Raw genomic sequence first — 25,516 nt, 5'->3', positions numbered from 1 at the left:
AGCCATTTTGTGCATGCAACCAATGTGTCTTTGCCATAGGCCTGTATGTGTCAATGGTTTGCAATGCCTCCTTGCTCCTTGTTGTTTGACGATGTGGCTGGTGGCCATTTTGGCCATCCAGCCAGTGTGGCTTTACCATAGGCTTGCATGCGCTCTTTGTTTGCAATCCCGCCTTGCTCCTTGTTGTTGTTGTTTGACCATGTGATTGGTGGCCATTTTGTCGATCCAGCCAGTGTCAATTTATCCTAGGCTTGCACGTGTTCTTTGTTTGCCATGCCTCCTTGCTCCTTGTTATTGTTGTTTGACCATATGGCTGGTGGCCATGTTGTCCATCCAGCCTGTGTCCCTATACCATAGACTTGTATGTGACCTTTGTTTGCAATGCCTCCTTCCTCCTTGTTGTTGTCGTTGTTTGACCATGTGGCTGGCTGGCAGCCATTTTTTGCATGCAGCCAGTGTGTCTTTGCCATAGGCTTGCATGTGTCCTTTGCTTGTAATGCCTCCTTGCACCTTGTTGTTGTTTGGCCATGTGGCCGGCGGCCATTTTATCCACCCAGCCACTGTTTCATTACCATAGTCTTGCATGTGTTCTTTGTTTGCCATGCCTCCTTCCTCCTTATTGTTGTTGTTTGACCATGTTGCTTGCTGGATGACAGTTTGTGCATACAGCCAGTGTGTCCTTGCCACATGCTTACATACAAACATTGTTAATTGTTAATCATTTGTTTTTAAACTTTCTATTTTAATTTTAAAAAAAATCTATTTTAATATTTTATTCTTATATTCTATTTTCCTTTTTATTTTAATTCTCTATTTTATTTTATTTTAATTACATTTGTATTTCATTTTTTACTTTTTTTATTTGATTTTTTAAAAATGTTTAATAACTTTTATATTTTTTTATTTTAATTTTCTATATTGGTTTTAAATGATATTTTCTTTGTTTTTTTTATTTTAATTTTTATACTTTAGTTTTTTAGTTTTTTATAATTTGTTATTCTCATTTATCCATTCATCTATCCACCAAAGAAATGCAGTTGCACTACAACATTCAGTTTCTTTAGGTGTAATTCTATTTCCTCCAGGATACCCTGGCTGCGGAGCTCTGCAGACAAATCAACAGCATAATTCATTTTGTTCATGATTATTCCATTTCTCCTGGACCACCTTGCCACCTTAGGCTTTTTAAAGGATTATTCATTTTACCCATGCACCTCTCTCTTACTACCTCAGGCATCTCCTTTAAAACAGCTGGAAATAAAGGAAAAGCTAGATCTGCATGTTGGCATGCTGTCTGATTTGAAATGTAATTTTTTAATGACGTGGTGGGGTGGTGTGACTTTACAAGGTTTGAATAAATTGGAATTGTATTTATTAGATATGTAACTAACAGCACTAAGATTGCATTTGTCTGTACTATTTCAACTTGCAACAATATCACATTTCACTAACTACATGTTTTTCTTGGTTGGTTGTTTTTGGGTGTACAAGAGAAAAAACACCACATCATCCGCAGTATTGCCAAAGAGAAGGCCTTACAGTTACTTTGGACCTTCTATCTCTTTTGTTTGTGCATCTTAGTGCCACTGCCAACCTAGACCTTAAGATGGCCCAAAGAAAGTTTCTCTCAAGAAAAAGGCAAGTGAGAAGAAGCAGCTTTCTGGCAGTGGCATGCCAACTGCAACCTCTTTTGGGAGATATGTGCCTGCCACACTGGCCTCTGGGGAGGAACCTGGAAGCAGCACTGCCGCATTATTAACACCACCACAACCTAAGCCGGAGACTATGGTGGTCATTACGACCCTGGCGGATTACTTCCGCCAGGGCCGCGGGACGCGGTGGCACCGCCGACAGGCCCGCGGTGCCCCGCGGGGCATTCTGACCGCGGCGGCTTAGCCGCGGTCAGAGAAGGGAAACCGGCGGTCTCCCGCCGGTTTCCCGCTGCCCCCAAGGAATCCTCCAAGGCTTGGGGATTCCGACTCCCCCTCCCGCCATCCAGTTCCTGGCGGTTCTCCCGCCGGGAACCGGATGGCGGGAGGGGGAGTCGCGGGGCCCCTGGGGGCCCCTGCAGTGCCCATGCCAGCGGCATGGGCACTGCAGGGGCCCCCGTAAGAGGGCCCCAAAATGTATTTCACTGTCTGCCTTGCAGACAGTGAAATACGCGACGGGTGCAACAGCACCCGTCGCACCTTCCCACTCCGCCGGCTCGATTACGACCCGGCTTCATGGTGGGAAGGTCGTTTTCCCCTGGGCTGGCGGGCGGCCTTTCGGCGGCCGCCCGCCAGCCCAGGGGAAAACTTGGAATACCCTCCGCGGTCTCTGGACCGCGGAGCGGTATTCCTGACGCGCAACATTGACGGGCGGCCTCCGCCGCCCGTCAATGTTGGAATGAGGGCCTATGTCTGTCAGTGAGGCAGCCACTGCAATCTTGGTGACGCCGACGGGCAATGATGTAGAATTGGATTTGCACCTTTCACAAAGTAGTACCCAGTCATTTCAAGAAACAGGGCAGAGTGGACAGCAGCCACAGCTAACAAAAGTAGATGTTCCCAAAGTTGGAGCAGAACAGGAGATTGAGCTTTCTGTCAAGTAAGAATCTCCTCTTTCCGAATTAAGGGCTCCCAGATCTCCAGCAAGAAATAGGAAGGGTAGTACTCTACCATCTTCTCCAAGCACCACTTCTGATGACGATGATAGAGACATGGAGTGGACCTCGCAAAGTCGAGGAGCTGTCAGGAGAGGCAAGGGAAAAGAAAAGTTCCAGAAAGCCTTAGAACAGAGGTTTTAAAACTTTTTTATATTGTACCCCCCTTCAGATGGCAAAACAAAGCATTGCCCCCCCCCCAGGAGTTTTTCACAATTATTCCAATAAGTTGGCAATGTTTAACTATGTCTAGACTTATTTTAACATTGCAGTTAAGTTCTGCTACCTTTTAAAAAATAGAAAGAAATTATTTTCTGTTTAAAACAAAGCACTGTTATCTGCATAATGCTTCTTTTGGCCTAAGCCTGGCACCCCCTTGGAATCACATGAGGCTCCCGCTAGGGGGGCCTGCCCCCCAATTTGAAGACCTCTGCATTATAATGATGGAAGGGGATGATAAAGATAATGATGATGAGTCAGTCATTTTGGAAGCTGGCAAAGAGGAGACCAACATTACTATCCAACCTGGGCTATGATATGGGTAGCAGCACTACCTTTCATACTTGTAAGGCCCCAGCAGGGACCTGTACCACTCCATACCCCAGTAGTAGTATGCAATGCAGAAAGACAATTGCCACACCCACCTACTTCCAGCTCTTCATCAGACATTGGCTGTGGCCCAATTTGAAAGTATTCCTCTCTAGTTTGGTACTTTTTTACGATTAGTCAAAAGGAGGAGAACATTGCGATATGCTCCATTTGCCACGCTAGGAGGAGCACCTTAAAAATGGCTGAACATGATTGCAGTGGTGAAGGTGAGAAGAGCCTTCAGCTACAACTGATCAAATAATGGTGAAAGGTGAGGAAGAAATGGGTGACATCCTCATGCTAAGAAGCCCTGTCCCCAGCAGTGCACCAGAATCAGCCCCTTCAGCTACCTTACAATGGCACAGGAAGACTCTAAGTCACATGGCATACCGTTACTGCACAACAACACACATTGAATCTGCCACCACCTACTACTTTTTGAAAGTTACCTACATCAGTGGCCCCTGGAAAGAAGAAAATCCAGGCGACTATTACAGCCATGATTAGACAGGAGGGCCCCTAAAAATGCAGCCACCGACTGTGGTATGTTTGTGCTAAGGGAGGCAGGCAAAAATGATACCACTAGACCTCCTCCCGTTTTGTTCTGTGGAAGGTTTGGGATTCTTAGAGTTTGTGGCAGTCATGTGCCCAAAATGGAAGATTCCGAGTTGGACCTATTTTGCCAGAGTTACTGTTCCAGCTCTGCAACATGATGTGCTGCAATTGGTTGGACAAAAGTTGCAGCAAAGTGTTGTCCATTCTATCCACCTGATGACAGATATGTGAACCAGTATTCAGGGGACTGAGTACATATGCATCACTGCATCCTGGATCTCTCTTGTGGGAATAAATCATGAGCTATCTATGGTCTTGGCCCTGAAGAAAATTTTAGGAGCACCCTGTGGCATGCAACCTTAGCTATTTTCGCCATGGAGGAAACACACACAGCTGCAAACATCTAGGAGGGCTTCAATAGCAAGATGGCTGAAATATTGAAACCCAGAGGTCTTCAAATTCGATATGTTGCCACAGACAATGTCAGTAACATAGTCAAGGCCATGGGAGACGGAAACAATTTCAGGGCCATGTGCTTGGAGCACTTGATTAATCTGGTGGTGCAAGACTTTCTTTAAAAAGAAGATATAGTTAGCATGCTGACCACCCGCAGATGCATCTTTACTCATTTCAGCCAATCTTTTAAAGCTCAGCAACAGTTGTTGATTATTCAGCGATGTAACAGAGTACCTGTGAAAGGCCTGATACAGGAGGTGCCAACGCGTTGGAACTCACCCCATTATAATGTGCAGCATCCTTTTGAGCAGTACAAATAGATCAATAACTATGTAGTTCAGAGATTATTGGATGTAATTGGGAAAGATATGAAAATGAATGCGACCAAATAGGGCCTAGTCAAATGCCTCACACAGATGCTGCTCCCTTTGGAGGTTTTCATGCAGGAGGTTAGTCAGGAGGACAATACAGTGGGCCAAGCTATCCAGTTATTGCATCTGCAACAGGAGCAGCTATAGAAAGTGTCTGAAAGGTTTGCATTCGGAGGTGCAAACTAAAAACAAGAAGCCCATGCATTGGTTGAGAGCATAAGCTTTTGCTTGACTTGTAATGTAAGGCTGCAAAATGACATTATCTCCTCCAAAGAGTACATCTCTGCCACCATACTTGATGAAAGCCACGAACCATTCTGCCCACTTTCATTGTTTTTTAACAAAGAGGATGTTTCACAGTACAAAAGGTGGATTGTTGAGCAAAGCAGAGAACTAGAAGAACGGCTGGAAATTAGAGTTCCACTCCACATTTCTGGGGTGCCACCTTCAACTTCTAGAGTGGGCAGTCTTGCCTCAATGAAGCCAATACCAGAAACAAGGACACCGGCGACAACAGAAACAGTGGAATCAGACCCAACCTCTGGATTGGCTTGGCTTCAAGTGGCAGGTCTTAGGTCCAGTGCAGAGGCAAAGGCATAAGCGAGCGAGCAAGTGGCAGCACCAATGACCATTCAGAGGATGTTCTAGGAGTATCTGATTGACCCGAAGGAGGTGTATGTGGATCACACTGCATTGGTGTATTGATAGGGGAAAATGCAGCAATTGCCAGAGCTCAGCAGACTGGCAATAAGGTTTCTGGCTTGTCCTGTAGCCAGTGTGTCTTCTGAATGTGTGTTCAGTGCAACTGGTGCAGTTGTTACAGTGAGAATGACCAGTCTCTTGGCTCAAAACGTGGAGAGATTAACCATGATCAAAATGAACCAGCATTGTGTACCACCTGATTATACAGTTCCTAAAAAAACACAGGAGGAGGAAGAGATGATTGGTCAGAATCACATGTGCTAGTTGACCAACGTCTTGGTGAACCACCAGAGTTTGAGGATGAACTCTACTTTCCAGACGGAGTATGCCAGTGCCACCATAGAACTTTATAATTCTAATTTCTTTCTTTCTTTACAAAAGAAAATGCTAGCAGAACCTTATGTTTGGGTTGGATTTGTACTGCCCACCATTTTGTAGTCACATATATTAGCTAGGATTGGAGTTGGACCATGTGCAGCAAAGAAGTCCTCACATACCCTTCAGTACACTGGAGACATTGCCTGCCTGTCAGGAGTGTCATGCACTGGACATCTGGATTTAACAGGAGCAGAAGCTAGTCCCAATGCCTCTCCATTAATATCCACACCAAATTTCAGACTATTACCAGTATGAAATATCAACAGGAGGGAAGGGGAAGTGACTAGAGAATTAAGAGAGACTGCCTTGCTGGGGAATCTTCGCTGCTATACTTCGTTTTTGAAAGATGTTATAAATGACAGCCATCTGCAAAGGATGACAAACACAAACATGCAATTTGCATTTCAATTCATATTTTAATGTTACTAAACCCTATTTCTATTACAAGTTAATCAATGTTCCATACCCTTATAGAGCAAGGCTCTGTTATAAATAGAATAAGATTTTGAATTTTTCTAAATTAATATATGGTTTTAACACTGTGACAGTATGCCAGTATAGCGGTTGTAGTATTTGATTGTGTGAGTGGATACAGTTCGGTAGTGAAGACATTTATTGTTTTTCGTAGTTGTGCTTCAAATGACATGTGAATAGATGTTTTTATTGAAGAATGAGCAAATTCAATGTATTTTTGATTATTTACAATATATTAATTGAGCCATGAGAATTCTCTGAGAAAAGTTTCTCGTAATGTACAAAGTCTTAATTTTTTCCTAAAACGTTATGCCACTTGAAAAGTATCTCTTATCTGACCTTTGCAAAGAAGTTAAATGAGGAGCTAGCACTCAAACTCCTTTTGAACTGTGAGTGCTGCAGAGAACTGAAATACTTGCTGTACGATGAAGAAGAGACACTACTCCAATATGCGTGAGCTGCTTTCCATGAGCAGAGTAGTGTCTTTTCAGATGAGGAATCTTCTGTTAGGTAAATATCTGCAGTGGAGAGGCACTACCAGTGCCTCAGGAGCCTAGTTGAACTGCCTGGCCTTCCTTGACAAGCGCTTGCATGTCGAGCTGAGATTTCACACAAACACTAGACCGCTAACCTTCCACGAACATCTGCCATTTTGAAGATCTCGAAGTTGGTACGTGTAGCAAACATGAGGATGTCCTTCAAACAACAGTTTTGTGGACGGCTTATCATGCAACCAATGTGGATGTGGCTGGGCTCTGGTCAATCTCTAGCATTTTGGTCTTTTGTACAAGTAAGTCTATGTTCCTGCGGCTGAATTCCTGACAGTACCTCCCTTCAAAAGGGGGCCTCCCCAATTTTGGCTTTTTGGGGTACAGCTTATGAAAGGCTTTTATCAAACTGGGGGTGTGCACATTTACTTTGGGTTCCCAGGGTCCTTCCTCTGGGCCAATACCATTCCATGCAACGAAATATTGCAATTTTCCCTTCACCTTTTTTTAATCTAATTTTCAGCTAACTTTACATTCTTCTTCTGAACTCATGGTTACCTTCGGTTGGACACTTCAGTATTTTCATCCCTGTAGGGCTCTTTTTTAACAGAGATACATGAAACACAGGATGGATTTTTATCTGCACTGGGAGCTGTTGTTTTACAGTAACTGGATTTATTTTTATTACCTTGAAGGGACCTATGTATCCAGGCTGAAACTTCCTGTTACACTTCAATTGCAAATGACGAGTAGACAACCCCGCCTGATCTCCCTTCTCAAAAACTGGTCCCAGCCTACTATTTCTACCTGCATAATTTGTATAAGATGTCTTAGCTTTTAACAGGTTTTCTTTAGCAGACTGATGAGTCTTTTGTAAATTATTGACTCTCTTTTCTACTTCTGGGACTGATCGATCTTCTTCATCTAGCATAACATTTGGATGTCTACCTGAGTTTAGGTAAAATGGGGTTTAACCAGTGAAATTATGAATGGAGTTATTGTAGGCAAATTCTGCAGACCAAATCAAATCAGGCAATTGTCCTCCTGATCCAGAAGATAGAGTCACAAATATTGCTCCAACTCCTGGTTGATGGTTTCAGTTTGTCCATCAGTTTCTGAAGGATAACAGGTGGCGAACCGAGTGACCATTCCCATTCAGTATGCAAAGGACTTCCAAAACCTGGACACAAACTGAGACCCCCGATCAGAAACCACCACCTTCGGAATGCCATAAACTCCAAATTATGGCTCTCATTATGACATTGGTGGTAAATGCCGCTTGCCGCCACACTGACAGCCGCCAACTTGCCGTCGCGGCGGCAGATATCCGTTTACCATACTATGACACACACACACCAATCTGACAGAATTCAGCCACATACACAAATCCGCTAGCCCAAAGGTCAGTGATAAACTGGCGGTTTTAAAACCCAAAGCATTACACCAACAGACAATGCCCATCAAATTATTTCCTCCGAATCACCACGGCGGACATTCAATGGAGGTAAACCATTGACGGTACATACTGCCGAGCTCACAATGGACCCCCACAGAAAAAACAACACCATATTGGACAATTCAAACAACACACGCCTGACACCCATACACACACCACACCCACACACCCATACCACTATAAAACACACACTCACATTACCCACAACCCTTTACAATTACAATTCATTGCCACCAGAGAGACACCAAGACCACTGACAACTAGAGCCACACACTACTCACACCTATACACCAGTCACACACTCCACATAACACACGCCAACACATTACCCAACACACTCTCACCAGCACACCTCACATAACACCCATGGCACCACAAAGACACCCCCGTTTCACAGAGGAGGAGATAATGCTCATGGTGGAGGAAATTGTCAGGGTAGAGCCACAGATATTTGGAGCACAGGTGCAGCAGATATCAATGGCCAGGAAGACGGAGCTATGGTGGCGAATCGTGGACAGGGTCTACGCCGTGGGACAGCACCCCAGAACTAGGGATGACATCAGGAAGAGGTGGAATGACCTATGGGGGAAGGTACATTCCATAGCAGCAAGACACCAGCTTGCTATCCAGAGGACTGGTGGTGGACCCCCACCTCCTCACCCACAACTCATAGCATGGGAGAAGCAAGTCTTTGCAATACTACATCCTGAGGGCCTGGCCAGAGTTGGAGGAGGAATGGACTCTGGTAAGTCAACTCTCTACTATTATCACCCCCCATACCTGCATGCCATCACATACCCTCACCCTCACTCCCATCACTCCACTCCATCTCACACGCTCCACCATCACATCTCACTCATCCCAATGCCAAGCCCCGCATGCTGTACCAATGCATGGACACCCCTCATAGCCCTGCACAGACACTCATCACCAAAGCATGCACAGCATCGAGAACTAACAATCCCACCATACACTAACATACAAAAGTGAAAGTTGGCAGGGCAAATCCGACCATAGAGGGGAGGCCAGGGATATACAATATGCCATACACAAAAAACATAACACATCATTTACATCCCCACGGGTACCCCAGCCAATGTCACCAAAGAGGAGGTGCCAGCACTATCCAGTTCCCCAACAGGAGAGGGCCACAGTGATGACAGTAACTCTTGTCTTCAGGATCTGGACAATCTACCTGGCCCACCACGGACCATTGGAGAGCCGGTTACCCAAGCTCAGTCTCAAACTACCACAGAGCCTCCCCCATTAGGAAACAACACCACAGCACCCACTCAGCGTACCCACACCTTCATCCTTAGGATACATCAATCAGCAGTGTGTCCACCTCTATAGGGACCCCTGGGCACACCTCACACACAAGACAATCAGAGACCTGGGGTCAGTGGCAGTGAGCACACAGTTCAGGGGAAGAGGCACAGTCCAACAGGGAAACTGGGAGGACTACTGTGCGCCAGGAGAGGACAGGCCCAGGGAACCAACACTCCAGAAGGCACTCTCTGAGATCCTGGGAGCGTACCAACATTCCCAGGACACGAAGGGCCAGATCCTGGACAACGTGCAGGAGAACAGGCAGCTGCAGGAGGGACAGTACCAGGGGATCAGGGAGGACTTGCAGGCCATCAACGACACCCTGATCTCCATAGCAGGGGTGCTGGCAGACATGGCCAACATTATGAGGGAGGCAGTCTCACATCTGCGGGCCCCTGCCACTAGCCAGACATCTGAACTGCCTTCCACTTCCACTAGTGGCCAGGAGGCCCCGCCTTAGGACTCACAGGCCACCAGCACCCTGCCCCCTGCTGAAGGTGAACCACCCTGCAAACGTTCCCTGCGATCCAGACAGAAGTCAGAGACACATGCCAAGACCCTCGCCAGGAAATGAGACTCTCCTGATTGTCCCCCTTGTGTCCCACTCAGTCACCCTGTCCATCTTGAACTGCCATTGCTCCCCTACCTATGTCCCCTTGGACAATGCACATGTGGTACAAACAGACTAGAACAATACCTTGGACTTTCCTCCATCATCACCCCATTCCATTGCACTTTTCCCCTATATGACAAAAATCTATTTGGAGTATGACATGTATTTCAAATATGTATTTTTTGAAACAGGAACAAACATTGCAAATGAACTGTACATAGAATGAGCATAGATTAACTACCTGTAGCTGGCTGTAGTGATCACACCAGGAGTATTTGTCAAATCACCAACATCTGCAAAATGAATTGCCAGAGGGAACAGTAAGTGGGCATAGAAGTGGGAAATATCAGCATGCCATTACCACACAGATTACAACAAAAGTCATTGAAATGTAAAGTAACACTGTCTTACCTGTGAGTCATTTAAAGTATTGACGGATCACAGATGTTCTGTTTCCTCATCCTCAACCTCTGCCTCTTCATCCTCACTTCCCACAGAGTCTACTGCTGCCACAGGGGCATATCCAGTCTCCTCCTCCTGCACAAAAGGGATGTGGCGTCTGAGGGCCAGGTTGTGCAACATGCAGCATGCCACTACTACCTGGCAGACCTTCTTGGGTGAGTAGCACAGGGATCCACCTGTTTGAAGGAGGCACTGGAACCTGGCCTTCAGGAGGCCAATGGTTCTCTCAATTATTCTTCTGGTTTACTCATGTGCCTCATTATAACTTTCTTCTGTCCTTGTCTTGGCATTTCTCACAGGGGTGTGCAGCCATGATAGGTTTGGGTAACCAGAGTCACGTGCAAATATTGAGGGAAAACATTTAGCCACACACTATCATATATGGCCCACAACATACACGAACACATACTGGATAGGAGCCAGGGCTTACCTATCAGCCACACCCTATGCCTCTGTAGTTGGCCCATCACATTTTGGATGCAGCTATTCTTCAGGACAAAGGCATCATGCACCGACCCAGGATATTTAGAAATTACGATTACTGAACACCTATTCATTCTGGCGGGAGGGACAAATGCAATATGTGTACCATTAATCACCCCAGTTATGTTGGGGATATGTCCCATTGCATAAAACACGGCCTTCACTGTGGCTGTGAGAAACTGGGGCTGATTGCAGAGGCCCCATAACTTTTTGCCCCCATTTTCCACTTTATGCTGGTGTTTTCCTGACTCTGATGGTGCCCTGGGTACTGCTAAACAGTCCCAGGGCCTGTGCTCTGTGTAAAATGGATATGCAAATTAGGCTAATTATAATTGGCTAAGTTAACCTACATATAAGTCCCTAGTATATGGTAGGGCATGTAGGTTTAGGGACCACAGCATAGGTGGTGCACACCTAGGTGCATTGCTGAGGTGCCCAGTGTCATTTTAAAAGCAAGCCTGCCTTGCTGGCTGCTTTTAAATTAAAGTTATATGCAAATTCGACTTTGGAATTAAAGGTACTTCCAAAGTCTTAAACTACCTTATTTTTACATATAAGTCACCCCTAAGGTGTGCCCTATGTGCCCCTAGGGCTGGGTGCCATGTAACTATAAGCAGGGACTTTATAAAAATAGATTTATAAGCCCTGGTGAGGTAAAAACAGCCAAATTCGTTTTTCCCTCATTGAAGTAAATGGCCTTCATAGGCTAGAATGGGCAGACTTTATTTTAAATTTTAAAGTCTCCTTAAATGTTACATACCAAGAATTTGGTATCAAATTGATTGTTATAATAAATCCCACAACTTCCAGTTGTAGGATTTAATATAACTAGTGCAGGTAAAAAGTTTAGACTTTACCTAAAAAGTTGCCAATTTCAGCTCTGCATTGTTTTTGCTGCTGTGCTCTGATTGGCCAGCCTGCAGCAGCTTCTGCCAGGCTACTTTAATGAGGTGTGAAGTGGCCTGACTTCACACAAAGGAATTTGCTTGGGGGAGAGAATCTCCCCTCAGCAGATGGGGAAGCAGGAAGGGGGAGGGCTGCCAAACTGGTCTTCAATGGCAGAGAAGGACATCTGGAGCACCCAGCAACACCCCCACATCCTGCAACCCCAGACAGCTAGGTGCCCCCTTGATTAGATTAGGAGAGGGCAGGAGAGGGGTGTGTTTATGATTTTTAGCCACACCAGTGGGTGGGCTCAGCCAGATCTCTCCTCCAAAAATCAGATTCATCCATTTTGGATTTTTAGAGACTATTGCCTTCTGGGATGGATTTTTGCCACACTTCCCAGGAAGTGGTCATCACAGGGGGACGACCCTGTCCCTGATTGGAGGACCAGGGCCCCCCTGCTTTTCACCCAGGAGCAAGGATAAAACTGGCAGACCTGCACCCACGCCTCAGATCCCCACCAAATTTCAAGAAGAAAGAACTACAAGGAGAAGAAGGACTGCCCTGCTGGACCCCTGGCCTGCACCTGGACCCTGCACTCAGAAAGACTGCACCAGCTGCACACTTGGGCTTCACCACAAGAAGGACTTTGCCTGGCTTCCACTGGTTCAAGGAGGGACTCCCTGTTTGCTACAGGTGAAAAATTGCTAACCAGAGTCCCCTGCACCAACTCCTGAAAAAGTGACCAGCTGACCACTGCCCAGTGGCCAAAAAGGAGTTTGCGCCAGGTGCACTCTGGGAGTTTAAGTCCGCACTTCCCAAGGACCATCACAGAACTTCTGGACCCTTGGGGTGAGCTGTGGACCCCAAAAGAACCTTAAAAGAACATCTGGGTGAAGCCCCAGAAGTTTGGAAAAGATTGGAGAAATTTTAGAAAAAAGCTCCATAAAGTGACCGACTCGACGCGGAAATTCTAGCCAGCTTGCCTCAACCGCGACCCGGCCTGACTTCGTGGTTCGTCCCGGTCAAGAAAAACATCCGAAAAAGAGACTAAGTCCGAACGTAAAAAGTTGACCGGGACCTTTCAGCCATCGTATCCGAGAAGGGCTCCACGGACGTCGGATCAAGATCCAGGTTTACCCCGGTCGAAGGATTTTCATCTCGAAAAAACGACTAAGTCCGAAGGTAAAAATCACCACCGAGGAAACCGACTTCGCGTATCCGGACAAGGGCTCCAGGAGGTCGGATCCAACTGGCAGGTTCGTCCCGGTGAAGAAAAACTTCAAAATAAAGACTAAGTCAGAAGGTAACTTTTTAACCGAGGCTTCCCGCGACCTGTATCCGAGCAGGGCTCCATCGCGGTCGGCCTGAAAGTTTGACTTTGTCCCGGTCCTGGTGCAACCAGATGACCCGATTGGCGCTTTTTGTTTCTATGCGCTAGAAAATAATAATACTTTAAAAATTCATATCTCCGGTTCCCCTGAACGGATTTTAATCGTTTTTGTGTCATTTTAAAGATAAAAATATAAGCTATTTTTATAAATTGGTTTTGGATTTTTAAACTGTTTCCTGTGTTTTATTTAATTACTGTTTTGTGATATTTGAATGCTTTACACTTTGTCTCCTAAGTTAAGCCTTGACGCTCGATGCCAAGCTACCAAGGGTAGAGCTGGGATTAATTTACTGAGACCTAACTGTACTTTTGTGGAGGTTTGTGGCTTGTTGCTAGGTGTAGGTACCTACCTGCCCTACCAATAACCCATTTTCCAACATAATTGGAAGCAGCGACGGGATCCTGTACTTGTGTTCAATATCACGTTACAGTTTTAGATAAAACAAATTAAAAATCCTTTAAATTGTCCTAGTGCAAAAATTGTTTTTAATTTTTAATTTTAATTTTTTTTAAAATTAATTTGGATTAATTTCAATTATTGAATTTTTGTAATTTTTCTAAATTCTTGTTTCCAATTTTTGCAAAAAGTTTTTGTTGACACAAAACTAGGGAACCATGGAGCTTGATCTGGCTAGCCTACCCACACTGACAGTAGTCCAGCTTAGGGGGTTGTGTATTGAGAGGGGGTTGCCTGCAACCACTAATCTCAGGAAGGAAATCCTGATTAAATCCCTGACAGCATGGGCTGAGGCCCAAGAGGTAGAGACAGAGGAAGCTCCAGAGGAGGAACCAAAAGAGGATGATGCTAACTCTAACCACTCAGGGGAGGAAAGGCATCAGACCCCAAGTGAGGAAGAGGAGGAACGGTCCTCACTGGACACAGTCACTAGGGGCAGACCCAAAGCTAGTGGTAGGAAGAGGGTCCTTTCAGGAGGAGAGAACCCATCCATCAGGGAAAGAGAGCTGGAAGCCCAGCTAGCCTACATAGCTTTGGAGGCAGAGAAGCTGGCCCTAGAGAAGAAAAAGTGGGCATACAAAGAAAAAAGAGATGGAAGCAGCGATAAAGAAGCTGAGGTGTCCATGGGTGGGGGAGTTTGCCCCAGATTACCCAAGGGGGTAGTTCCTGCTTATATAGAGGGGGATGACATAGATAAGTGGCTAGGGGCCTTTGAGAGGGCACTCCAAATGAGAAGGGTTAAGCCTCAATACTGGGGTTCCCTTTTGTGGGAGTTGGTCCCCAACTCAGGGAGGGATAGGCTTCTGACCTTAAGGGGGGAGGAGGCAGATTCATACCCTAGTATGAAGAGGTGCTTAGTCAAGAAGTTTGGTCTGACCCCAGAGCAATATAGAATGAAGTTCAGGGACACCCAGAAGGTCAGTACCCAGTCTTGGGTTGACTTTGTGGACACCTCACTAAAGGCACTAGAGGGCTGGATTATTGGCAACAAAGTAAATACTTATGAGGGGTTATACAATCTGATCATGAGAGAGCACATCTTGACCAATTGTATCCAAGAAAGGTTACGCCAGCATCTAGTGGACTCTAAGCTGACCAACCCTAGAGAGCTAGGGGAGGCAGCTGATGAGTGGTTGAGAACCAGGGTGGTTGTCAAGTCCCAGGGGGGAGACTCCAAGAAGGGGGGGACAGGTCCCCAAAAACCTAAGGAGGGAGGTGGTAAGCCCACCACAGAGACTCCCTCTGTACCCCAGAACCCTAAAAAGGAGGAGAGTAAATCCCACTCCCACTCTGACATGCAGAGACAGGGAGACCCAGGGTTAAAAAAGCTCTTGGACAGTAGGGCTTGCTTTGACTGTCAGCAGACAGGTCACTTCAGAGGAGATGCAGCCTGTCCAAAGAAAGTGGTTAGCACTGGGCTGTCCAGTGTAGCCATAGAGGAGGATTCCTCAGATGATGAAGTCCTCCTAGCATTGTGCTGGGAGACAGGACCAGATGGTAAGCTGGTGATCCCTGAGGGTGGGAGTAGGCACTTCCACCACATTCAAGTGAATGGGATCCCTACCACTGGCCTGAGAGACACCTGTGCCAGTCACACTGTAGTGAGTGACCGGTTAGTGACCCCAGACATGTATGTCCCAGGAAAGACAAAGAAAGTCAGGATAGCCACAGGGGAGGTCACCTCCAAACCTGTAGCCATAGTGCCCCTAGAGAGGGAGGGTATCCTTGACTGGATTAGGGTGGTAGTCAGTGCTGACCTTCCCCTAGATTGTATCCTGGGCAATGACCTCCCAGAGGTGAGTCTGGTCACAGATGGGGTGGTCGCCCAGGGCGCCCCCCCTACCCAAAGTCCTGGGGAGTCAGTCCCTACAGTTAGGAGACAGGGGTCCCCAAGAAAAGGAAAGAAGAAAAGGAAGGGTAGGCCACTCTTAAAGAGAGTTCCAAGGAGCCAAAGGCCTTCTGCCCCAGTAGGGGGGGAGCCCAGAGTTGGCACTGGTGAGGCCTCACCTGACCCCAAGGAAGTCCTGAGTAGTCAGGCAGCTGTCCAGATGCAAGGTGTTGCCCCTGCACTGACAGAAGGGAGAGTGGAAGGAGGGTGTCTGCCACAGGAGGTGGTAGCCCCCCACTCTAGACAGCAAGAGGGGTACCAGGACCCCAAAGATGCCCCTAAAGCAGCTCAGCCACCTGTCAGTGGAGAGCTTAGGGTGTGGTTCTGGGTACTGACAGCTGTCAGTAGCCTCTGCTGGGTGCTAGCCTTCCTGGCAGCACTGTACTTGGCCTGGGAGGCAGACCCCAGGGCCAATAGCAAAGTAGGCCCCCTGACCCTATTGGTCATGGTGGGGTTGCTCAAGTGTTGGGTGACCTCTTTGGGTAAGCTAGGTGTTGCCCTAGCAAAGTTAGGAGTAGGGGAGGTGGGCACCTCACTACCCAAGTTGGCAGAGAGAGAGGAGGAAGACCCCCCTAGAGGGAAGTTTCAGTTTGAATTGGGTCCTTTTACTGTTGGGATGGCTTCACTACCCAGAGGGAGTGACCCTGACAGGAGGATATAAGGCAGAGTAGGCCCTGCAAAGGGACAGCCAGTTTTCTTCACTGTCTTCCTCGCCTAACAAGCCAGGAAGACTCTCCCAGGGTTGGGCTGAGTCTCCTGGGCGTGTGGGCTGGGGGGGGGTTGTGTGAGAAACTGGGGCTGATTGCAGAGGCCCCATAACTTTTTGCCCCCATTTTCCACTTTATGCTGGTGTTTTCCTGACTCTGATGGTGCCCTGGGTACTGCTAAACAGTCCCAGGGCCTGTGCTCTGTGTAAAATGGATATGCAAATTAGGCTAATTATAATTGGCTAAGTTAACCTACATATAAGTCCCTAGTATATGGTAGGGCATGTAGGTTTAGGGACCACAGCATAGGTGGTGCACACCTAGGTGCATTGCTGAGGTGCCCAGTGTCATTTTAAAAGCAAGCCTGCCTTGCTGGCTGCTTTTAAATTAAAGTTATATGCAAATTCGACTTTGGAATTAAAGGTACTTCCAAAGTCTTAAACTACCTTATTTTTACATATAAGTCACCCCTAAGGTGTGCCCTATGTGCCCCTAGGGCTGGGTGCCATGTAACTATAAGCAGGGACTTTATAAAAATAGATTTATAAGCCCTGGTGAGGTAAAAACAGCCAAATTCGTTTTTCCCTCATTGAAGTAAATGGCCTTCATAGGCTAGAATGGGCAGACTTTATTTTAAATTTTAAAGTCTCCTTAAATGTTACATACCAAGAATTTGGTATCAAATTGATTGTTATAATAAATCCCACAACTTCCAGTTGTAGGATTTAATATAACTAGTGCAGGTAAAAAGTTTAGACTTTACCTAAAAAGTTGCCAATTTCAGCTCTGCATTGTTTTTGCTGCTGTGCTCTGATTGGCCAGCCTGCAGCAGCTTCTGCCAGGCTACTTTAATGAGGTGTGAAGTGGCCTGACTTCACACAAAGGAATTTGCTTGGGGGAGAGAATCTCCCCTCAGCAGATGGGGAAGCAGGAAGGGGGAGGGCTGCCAAACTGGTCTTCAATGGCAGAGAAGGACATCTGGAGCACCCAGCAACACCCCCACATCCTGCAACCCCAGACAGCTAGGTGCCCCCTTGATTAGATTAGGAGAGGGCAGGAGAGGGGTGTGTTTATGATTTTTAGCCACACCAGTGGGTGGGCTCAGCCAGATCTCTCCTCCAAAAATCAGATTCATCCATTTTGGATTTTTAGAGACTATTGCCTTCTGGGATGGATTTTTGCCACACTTCCCAGGAAGTGGTCATCACAGGGGGACGACCCTGTCCCTGATTGGAGGACCAGGGCCCCCCTGCTTTTCACCCAGGAGCAAGGATAAAACTGGCAGACCTGCACCCACGCCTCAGATCCCCACCAAATTTCAAGAAGAAAGAACTACAAGGAGAAGAAGGACTGCCCTGCTGGACCCCTGGCCTGCACCTGGACCCTGCACTCAGAAAGACTGCACCAGCTGCACACTTGGGCTTCACCACAAGAAGGACTTTGCCTGGCTTCCACTGGTTCAAGGAGGGACTCCCTGTTTGCTACAGGTGAAAAATTGCTAACCAGAGTCCCCTGCACCAACTCCTGAAAAAGTGACCAGCTGACCACTGCCCAGTGGCCAAAAAGGAGTTTGCGCCAGGTGCACTCTGGGAGTTGAAGTCCGCACTTCCCAAGGACCATCACAGAACTTCTGGACCCTTGGGGTGAGCTGTGGACCCCAAAAGAACCTTAAAAGAACATCTGGGTGAAGCCCCAGAAGTTTGGAAAAGATTGGAGAAATTTTAGAAAAAAGCTCCATAAAGTGACCGACTCGACGCGGAAATTCTAGCCGGCTTGCCTCAACCGCGACCCGGCCTGACTTCGTGGTTCGTCCCGGTCAAGAAAAACATCCGAAAAAGAGACTAAGTCCGAACGTAAAAAGTTGACCGGGACCTTCCAGCCATCGTATCCGAGAAGGGCTCCACGGACGTCGGATCAAGATCCAGGTTTACCCCGGTCGAAGGATTTTCATCTCGAAAAAACGACTAAGTCCGAAGGTAAAAATCACCACCGAGGAAACCGACTTCGCGTATCCGGACAAGGGCTCCAGGAGGTCGGATCCAACTGGCAGGTTCGTCCCGGTGAAGAAAAACTTCAAAATAAAGACTAAGTCAGAAGGTAACTTTTTAACCGAGGCTTCCCGCGACCTGTATCCGAGCAGGGCTCCATCGCGGTCGGCCTGAAAGTTTGACTTTGTCCTGGTCCTGGTGCAACCAGATGACCCGATTGGCGCTTTTTGTTTCTATGCGCTAGAAAATAATAATACTTTAAAAATTCATATCTCCGGTTCCCCTGAACGGATTTTAATCGTTTTTGTGTCATTTTAAAGATAAAAATATAAGCTATTTTTATAAATTGGTTTTGGATTTTTAAACTGTTTCCTGTGTTTTATTTAATTACTGTTTTGTGATATTTGAATGCTTTACACTTTGTCTCCTAAGTTAAGCCTTGACGCTCGATGCCAAGCTACCAAGGGTAGAGCTGGGATTAATTTACTGAGACCTAACTGTACTTTTGTGGAGGTTTGTGGCTTGTTGCTAGGTGTAGGTACCTACCTGCCCTACCAATAACCCATTTTCCAACAGTGGCCAAATCCTCAACCTGGGGGAAAACAATGTAACTGCACATGTGTTTTATCAGGGCAGACAACACTCTTGTCAGCACGTTTGAGAACATTGGCTGTGACATTCCTACTGCCAAGCCCACTGTCACTTGGAAACAACCATTTGCCAGGAAATGGAGTACAGATAGCACTTGCACAAAAGGGGGTATCCCAGTGGGATGACGGATAGCTGAGATTAGGTTAGGTTCCAACTGGGCACATAGCTTTGACTGTGGCCCTGCCCAGTCTATAGGTGAGTATAATGTGCCTATCCTCCAGTATAGCCAAGTCCACCAGGGCTCTGTACACAGGGGTATGCCTCCATCTCCTATTCATCTGAAGTGGTAGGTATCTAAGGGACACAAGAGAGAGGATGCTGTCACAAACTGAACATTGGGGCCACAACAGTAGTTAGCATTCTGTAAACACGTAATGTGTCAGTGTGATTTGTCCAGTATGTGCCTATTTCTACTGTGACCCAGAATGATTCACTAGGGCTGGCTCCCCCATAAAATGACGTCCATATGTCCTGTTTGGAGGGACAGGTGGAAGTGAGGTAATTCCACTGCTGTGCGCTGTGGTGGGAGGCGGTCGTGAACCGCCATGCAAATCCTCATTGGTTAATATTGGGCCCTATGGGTTACAGTGGCCAATGGTGATCTAGGCCAGCGGTGACGGTATGCACCGCCGCGGACATGACCGCCATTTTATATCAGATTCCTTACTTGCTACCTGACTTTCCATAGGAGCGGACCTAAACTGCTTGTGCTGCTGTGACCTGTGTTTGGAACCTTCCATGGCCTGTGTGACTGGGGAAAGGGCCCCAGCCTTCATTTCAGAGAAGTTGGAAAGACTGGTGGATGGGGTCCTACCCCAGTATGGACTGCGGTATGGGCCTCCAGACCAACAGGTGAGTACACTGTGGGCACGATGCATGTGGCATGCATCTATGTAGGTGTGTGTGATGGCTCCATGTATGAGGCGAGGGATGTCATCCTGGCAGGGCACACATTGGGTGCTGGGCTCTGTGTGCTCCAGTGGTGCTATAAACGGGTGTGGTGGGCCATATGTGTAACTGGCTGGACTGTTTGCCTAATGGTGTTTTCCTGTCTGTATTGCCTTTGCAGGTCAGCGCCCATCAAAAGAAGGGTGTATGGCGTGCCATCGCCAAGGACTTGCGGACCCTGGGGGTCTATGGCAGGCGGAGCACCACTGTCGCAAACGGTGGGAGGACCTGAGACGCTGGGCATAGAAGACGACGGAGGCCCAGCTGGGGATGGCCTCCCAAAGAGGAAGGGGTGCCCGTCGGACCCTGACTCCCCTGATGGCCCGCATACTGGCGGTGGCCTATCCAGAGGTGTATGGGCGCTTGAGGGCATCACAGCAGCCACAAGTGGGTGAGTACAGTGGCTAACATTACAACTTACGGCTGGTGGGGTGGTATCCTGGTGGTGGATGTGTATTAGTAGGTGCCCTTAGGCCAGGCCTGACATAGCAGCGTAGGTCCTCTTGTGGCTAGGGTTGTGAAGGGATTATCCTGCCTTCCTAGCTTGTAAGCATCTACTACTGGTCATGGCTGTGTGGGTTCCAGGTGTGCTGCAGTTGGCGGTGTGTGCCCCTCCTCATGCCTTGGTGGCTAGCAATATCAATGGTGGTGCAATGCGAGGGTGCTGTGTCCGCCAACGGTGGTGATGGTGTAGCCATTGACTCAATGTATCCTTTGTCTCTCTCCCCACCTTATTTGTTTTGTCATCCTTTCCTTATGTGCATTAGCATAATCTGGGGGAGGAGCGGAGGCACTGGCGACAGAGGGAGCTGCATCCCACAGGACCCAGGAGACAGAGTCCACTGATGCAGAGGGCACCAGTGGGACGGAGGGCGAGGGGAGCACCATGGCAAAGACTGGAGGGGACGATTCTGATACAGATACCTCCTCCGATGGAAGCTCCCTGGTGGTGGAGACCACCCAGCTACAGGTACAGCTGCCATCCCTGTACCAGCACTGCCCTCCCAGCAGCCCCTCAGCGAGTTGCCCATGGCCGCTCACCCAGGAGGGTGGGAATCTCCTTCACCCCAGGCACCTCAGGCACCTCAGGCACCTCAGGACCTGCCCCAGTGAGCCATTCTGCCCTGAGTGAGGAGGCTATTGACCTCCTGAGATCCATTTCTGTAGGGCAGTCCACCATTGTGAATGCCATCCAGGGGCTGGCAGCCCAGATGAAACAATCTAATACATTCCTGGAGGGCATTCACACCGGATTGGTGGCCCAACAGCGAATGCTCCAGGCTTTGGCCTCCTCTCTGATGGCAGCGATTGCCCCTGTTTCTGCCGTCCTGCCCTCCAAATACCACTTTCCAATCCCAACCCCAACCTATCCCAAACACCCAGCCAGACAAGCATACACCCAGGACAACACCCCAGAGTGTCACAGGCAAACATTAGCACCAAACTTCATCCCACAGGCACTCAAACCAACACCATTCAGTTGCAGACCCAACAATATCCACTATTTCAACTGTCCCCCCTTCCTCCTTTTCAACCTCCCACCCAGTTATGTCTGCACTCACACCTGCGTGAATAAACCTCCACAACATCCATTCACACATCCCCTGTGCCCTCTTCCACATTGTCTGTCCCCCCTCCTAAAGTACACAAACGCAAGCACAGATACCCAACAGCCATGCACCTCACAACTGCATACAGCCCATGCACCTGCACCCAAATCCAGCAGATGGACACCTCCAACAACCACTCCCTGATCCTCCACTCCCATTAATTCTCCCTTTTCCTACCCCAATGTCCCTAAAAAGCTTTTCCTTTCCACCATTGACCTCTTCCCTACCCCTCCCCCCAGTCCTGCACTTATGGCCAGGGTATCATGAACCCAGCCAAGAACCTCAGCCACACAGTCCACGGGCCCAGTTCCATCTGCACCTACTTGTGGTGGAAAGGATTCCAGGCCACATATAGTGAAGGGGAAGGAGCCTGCACCAGCCAGCTGAAAGAAGACAAAGCCTACACCAGCCAGCTGAAAGGGGAAGGAGCCTGCACCTGCCATCCGAAAGGGGAAGGAGCCTATACCAGCAGGCAAGAAGGGCAAGGATCCTGTAACAGAAGGCAAGAATGGGAAGAAGCCTGCACCTGCCACCCGAAAGGGCAAGGAGCCTGCACCAGCAGGCAAGAAAGGGAAGGAGCCTGCCCCAGCTGGCAAAAAAGGGCAAGGAGCCTGCACCAGCAGCTGTCACGGAGCCCCCACCACCAACCGTGGTGGGGCAGGGTGCAGGAGCTGTGCAGGAGCCTCCCACCACCACCACCAGCGCCACCACAGTTCAGCCATCCGAGGGTGCAGGGGCTGTGCAGGAGCCACCACCAGCATCACCAGCGCCACCACAGTGCAACCAACCGAGGGTGCAGGGGCTGTGCAGGAGCCTCCAACCACCACCACCAGCACCTCCACAGTGCAGCCATCACCGCCGGTGGATGCAATGTGATCCAGCCTCCATGGACTGCTGTGCAGCCCATCCCTTCCTGAACCAGTGGGAAGACACCCACTCGAGAGACTGTGGCCTATCACACCCCAAGACAAAGCACAGGGCATGTTGCATCTTCCAGAACCAGTGGTCTTGTTTCCGCTTCCAGCTGAGGTGCCCCCCCACTCAGGAGCCTTCCTATTTGCTAACTGATGCCCCTGCAGTGTTCCCTCCGTATTGATGCTGGTAACAAGTGGGGACTTGGACTTTGCCCTGTGGCCGTGTGGCCCACACAAACTGAGGACTGGGCAGTGTCCCTTTTTCTGTAGCATTGGCTAAATTATTATTTATACTGTGTTGATCTTTTACGATCACTTTGGTAGATTCCTGTTGTCCTTGCGTTATTCAGCCAATTTAGGGGCATTCACTTGTTTCTTTGTGCACCTGTTTGTGTCTACGGTGTGTGTGTTTGTGGGGTGTGTATTGCATGTGTGTATGTGTCACTCTTGTTTTCCTCCCCCCCCTTGTGTGCTAGTCGGCTGTACTCACCGTAATCGTCTTCCCTAGCATTGGTGGTGGAGCAGAACCCAGAATATCATTGGAAATACTTGCAGTTCTGGTTCCATGGCGGCGTGAGTCTTCCCTGTATCTCCAATGGTGAGTCCTTTCACTTCTGTGCAGTGTTTCCGCCAGGCTTTTGATGTTGTTGGTACCGCCCCAGAAAAGGTGGTGGATTGTCTGGTCATAATATGGTGGGTGGAACTTTGACTGCCGTCCTGCTGTAGCCAGCTACCACTGTGTTGACTGTTGTTTCTGCCCTTGCGGTTGGTGTGGTGCATTGGCTGTCTTTCGGAGATCTTTCTGCCATAGTCATAATTTGCCTCTAGTTACCACTGGCCTGTTGGCAGTATTACCGCCACTTTATCACTAACCGCCAGGATCGTAATGAGGGCCTACGTATTGTGTGAACAATTGAGCTAACTGTGGGGCTTTAGAGATGGACTTTAGTGGAATGAAATCACTCATTGTGGTAAGGAAATCAACGAAAAACAAAATAGTATTGCACCCTTAGCTGGAAGGTCGATCTACAATTAGATCCATAGATACTGTGTGCCAAGGGTGAGGTGCAATTGGCAGACGTTGTAACAGTCCTTGCAGGGCTTGTCTACCTGACTTCCCTTTCATGCACTTATCACAAGTTGACACATATTGTCTGATTTGAGCTGCCATGCTAGGCCACCAAAATTGCCCTTTAATTAAATCTATAGTGTTCTTTAAACCCTAGTGGCCAGCCATAGAGTCATCATGAAAGGTCTTCAATGCTAGTTCTTGTTGTTTTTTAGTGGGAAAATATACAGCATCTCCATTGAATGGGAGGACATCTTTAATCTTTCTTGCTGGATCTGCCTTCACCCAATCAATAATTTCTTTTTCTGGTAGTTCTGGTATCTCTTGGGTAAATTTCACAAATTGAGTGGGACACACAAACTTGGTAGATAGAATAATGCTTTCTGATTTTGGAACCACAACTTCTTCCACATTTAATTGAGATAAGGCATTGGCCTTACCATTAATGGCACCAGGCTTATAAGTGATCACAAAATTGAAATGTGCGAAATAAATAGACCATCTTAATCGACAGGGTGTAAGAGTCCTAGCAGATTTCAAAAACTGAAGTTTCGATGATCAGTAAAACTGTTACAGCAAGTTTGGCTCCCAGGAAATAATGTATCCTATCTCTAAAAGCATCCTTAACTGCCTACAATTCCTTGTCTGCAATTGAATAATTATTTTCTGTGTTTGTCACCCTTCTGGATTGATAAACTACTGGATGTAATTGTTCAGTTTCTTTATTTCTCTGAGAGAGCACTCCTCCAGTAGCATGATCTGATACATCTGTTTCTACATACAAGGTCTCTTCTGGATTTGGATGCTGCAAAACTGGGGCTGTCTTGAACTTTTCTAAAAAGCCTTATCTGTTTCTTGAGTCCACTGAAATTGTACTCTTTTCTTCAACAACCGAGTGATGGGGCTTATTATGGCAGAGAAATTGTGGATGAATCATTGATAAAAGTTAGTAAAAAAACAGTAAAGCATGAATCTCTTTCACATTTCTTGGTGTGGGCCAGTGTCTGATAGCAGACACCTTAGAGGAATCCATGGAAACCCTCTTAGAGTATATAATTGTTGGACATGAAAATAAAATGTTTCCAATTTCACATAATGATGGTTTTCCTGTAATTTTGGTAGAATGCTTCTTACATGCTTTGTATGTTCTTCTTTAGTTTCATAAAAGATCAGAATGTCATTGTGGTAAACCGCCGCTACTCGATCCCAGTACTACTTTGAAACATCATTCACACAAGGTTGGAAGGCTGCTGGAATGTAGCACAATCTGTAAGGTATCACCTGGTATTCATAGAGGCCAACGTTAGCCTGAAAAGCTGTTTTCCATTCATCACCTTTGGCTACTCTCACCAAATGGTAAGCTCCTCTCAAATCTGGTTTAGTGAATATTTCTGCCCCTTTCACTTAATCTACTAACTCTGAGATCAGTGGTAGAGGATTTCTATTCTTAGCAGTTACTTGGTTCAGTGTTCTATAATCTATACAGGTGTTGAGATTTCCATCCTTCTTAGGAATGAAGAATAAAAGGAAAGAGGTCAGAGATTGGGAAGGACGAATGAACCCATTCTCCAATTATTCTTCTATATATTTCTTGAGATATTGAAATTCCGCTTTAGTCACAGCGTAGATGCAACTAGAAGGTAAGATTGCTCCTGGTTCCAATTCTATCTTGTAATCATAGTCTCGATGATGAGCAATTTTTCTGCATTCTTTTGATCAAAACCACTTGCCAAATCCCGATACTCTACAGGTATCTCTTTTAGATCCATGGCACAAATTGTGCAGAGCTTCGATGCCAACACTGTGGCCGGAGAATCAATCATTTTGTCATATTTCCTCCAAAAGCACTGCTACTGATAATACTCTGAATTCAAATCAACTGTACATTTGTCCCAATAAATCTTTGGATTATGTTCAGTCAACCATGGCAAACCCAGAATCGACTGCAATTGAGATGCGTTAATTAACTTGAATCTCAACAATTCCCTGTGCCCAACAGTACTCAAT

This window comes from Pleurodeles waltl, chromosome 6 (genome assembly GCF_031143425.1).
Source record: "Pleurodeles waltl isolate 20211129_DDA chromosome 6, aPleWal1.hap1.20221129, whole genome shotgun sequence".
Taxonomy (NCBI): domain Eukaryota; kingdom Metazoa; phylum Chordata; class Amphibia; order Caudata; family Salamandridae; genus Pleurodeles; species Pleurodeles waltl.
This window is presented reverse-complemented; position numbering follows the sequence as displayed.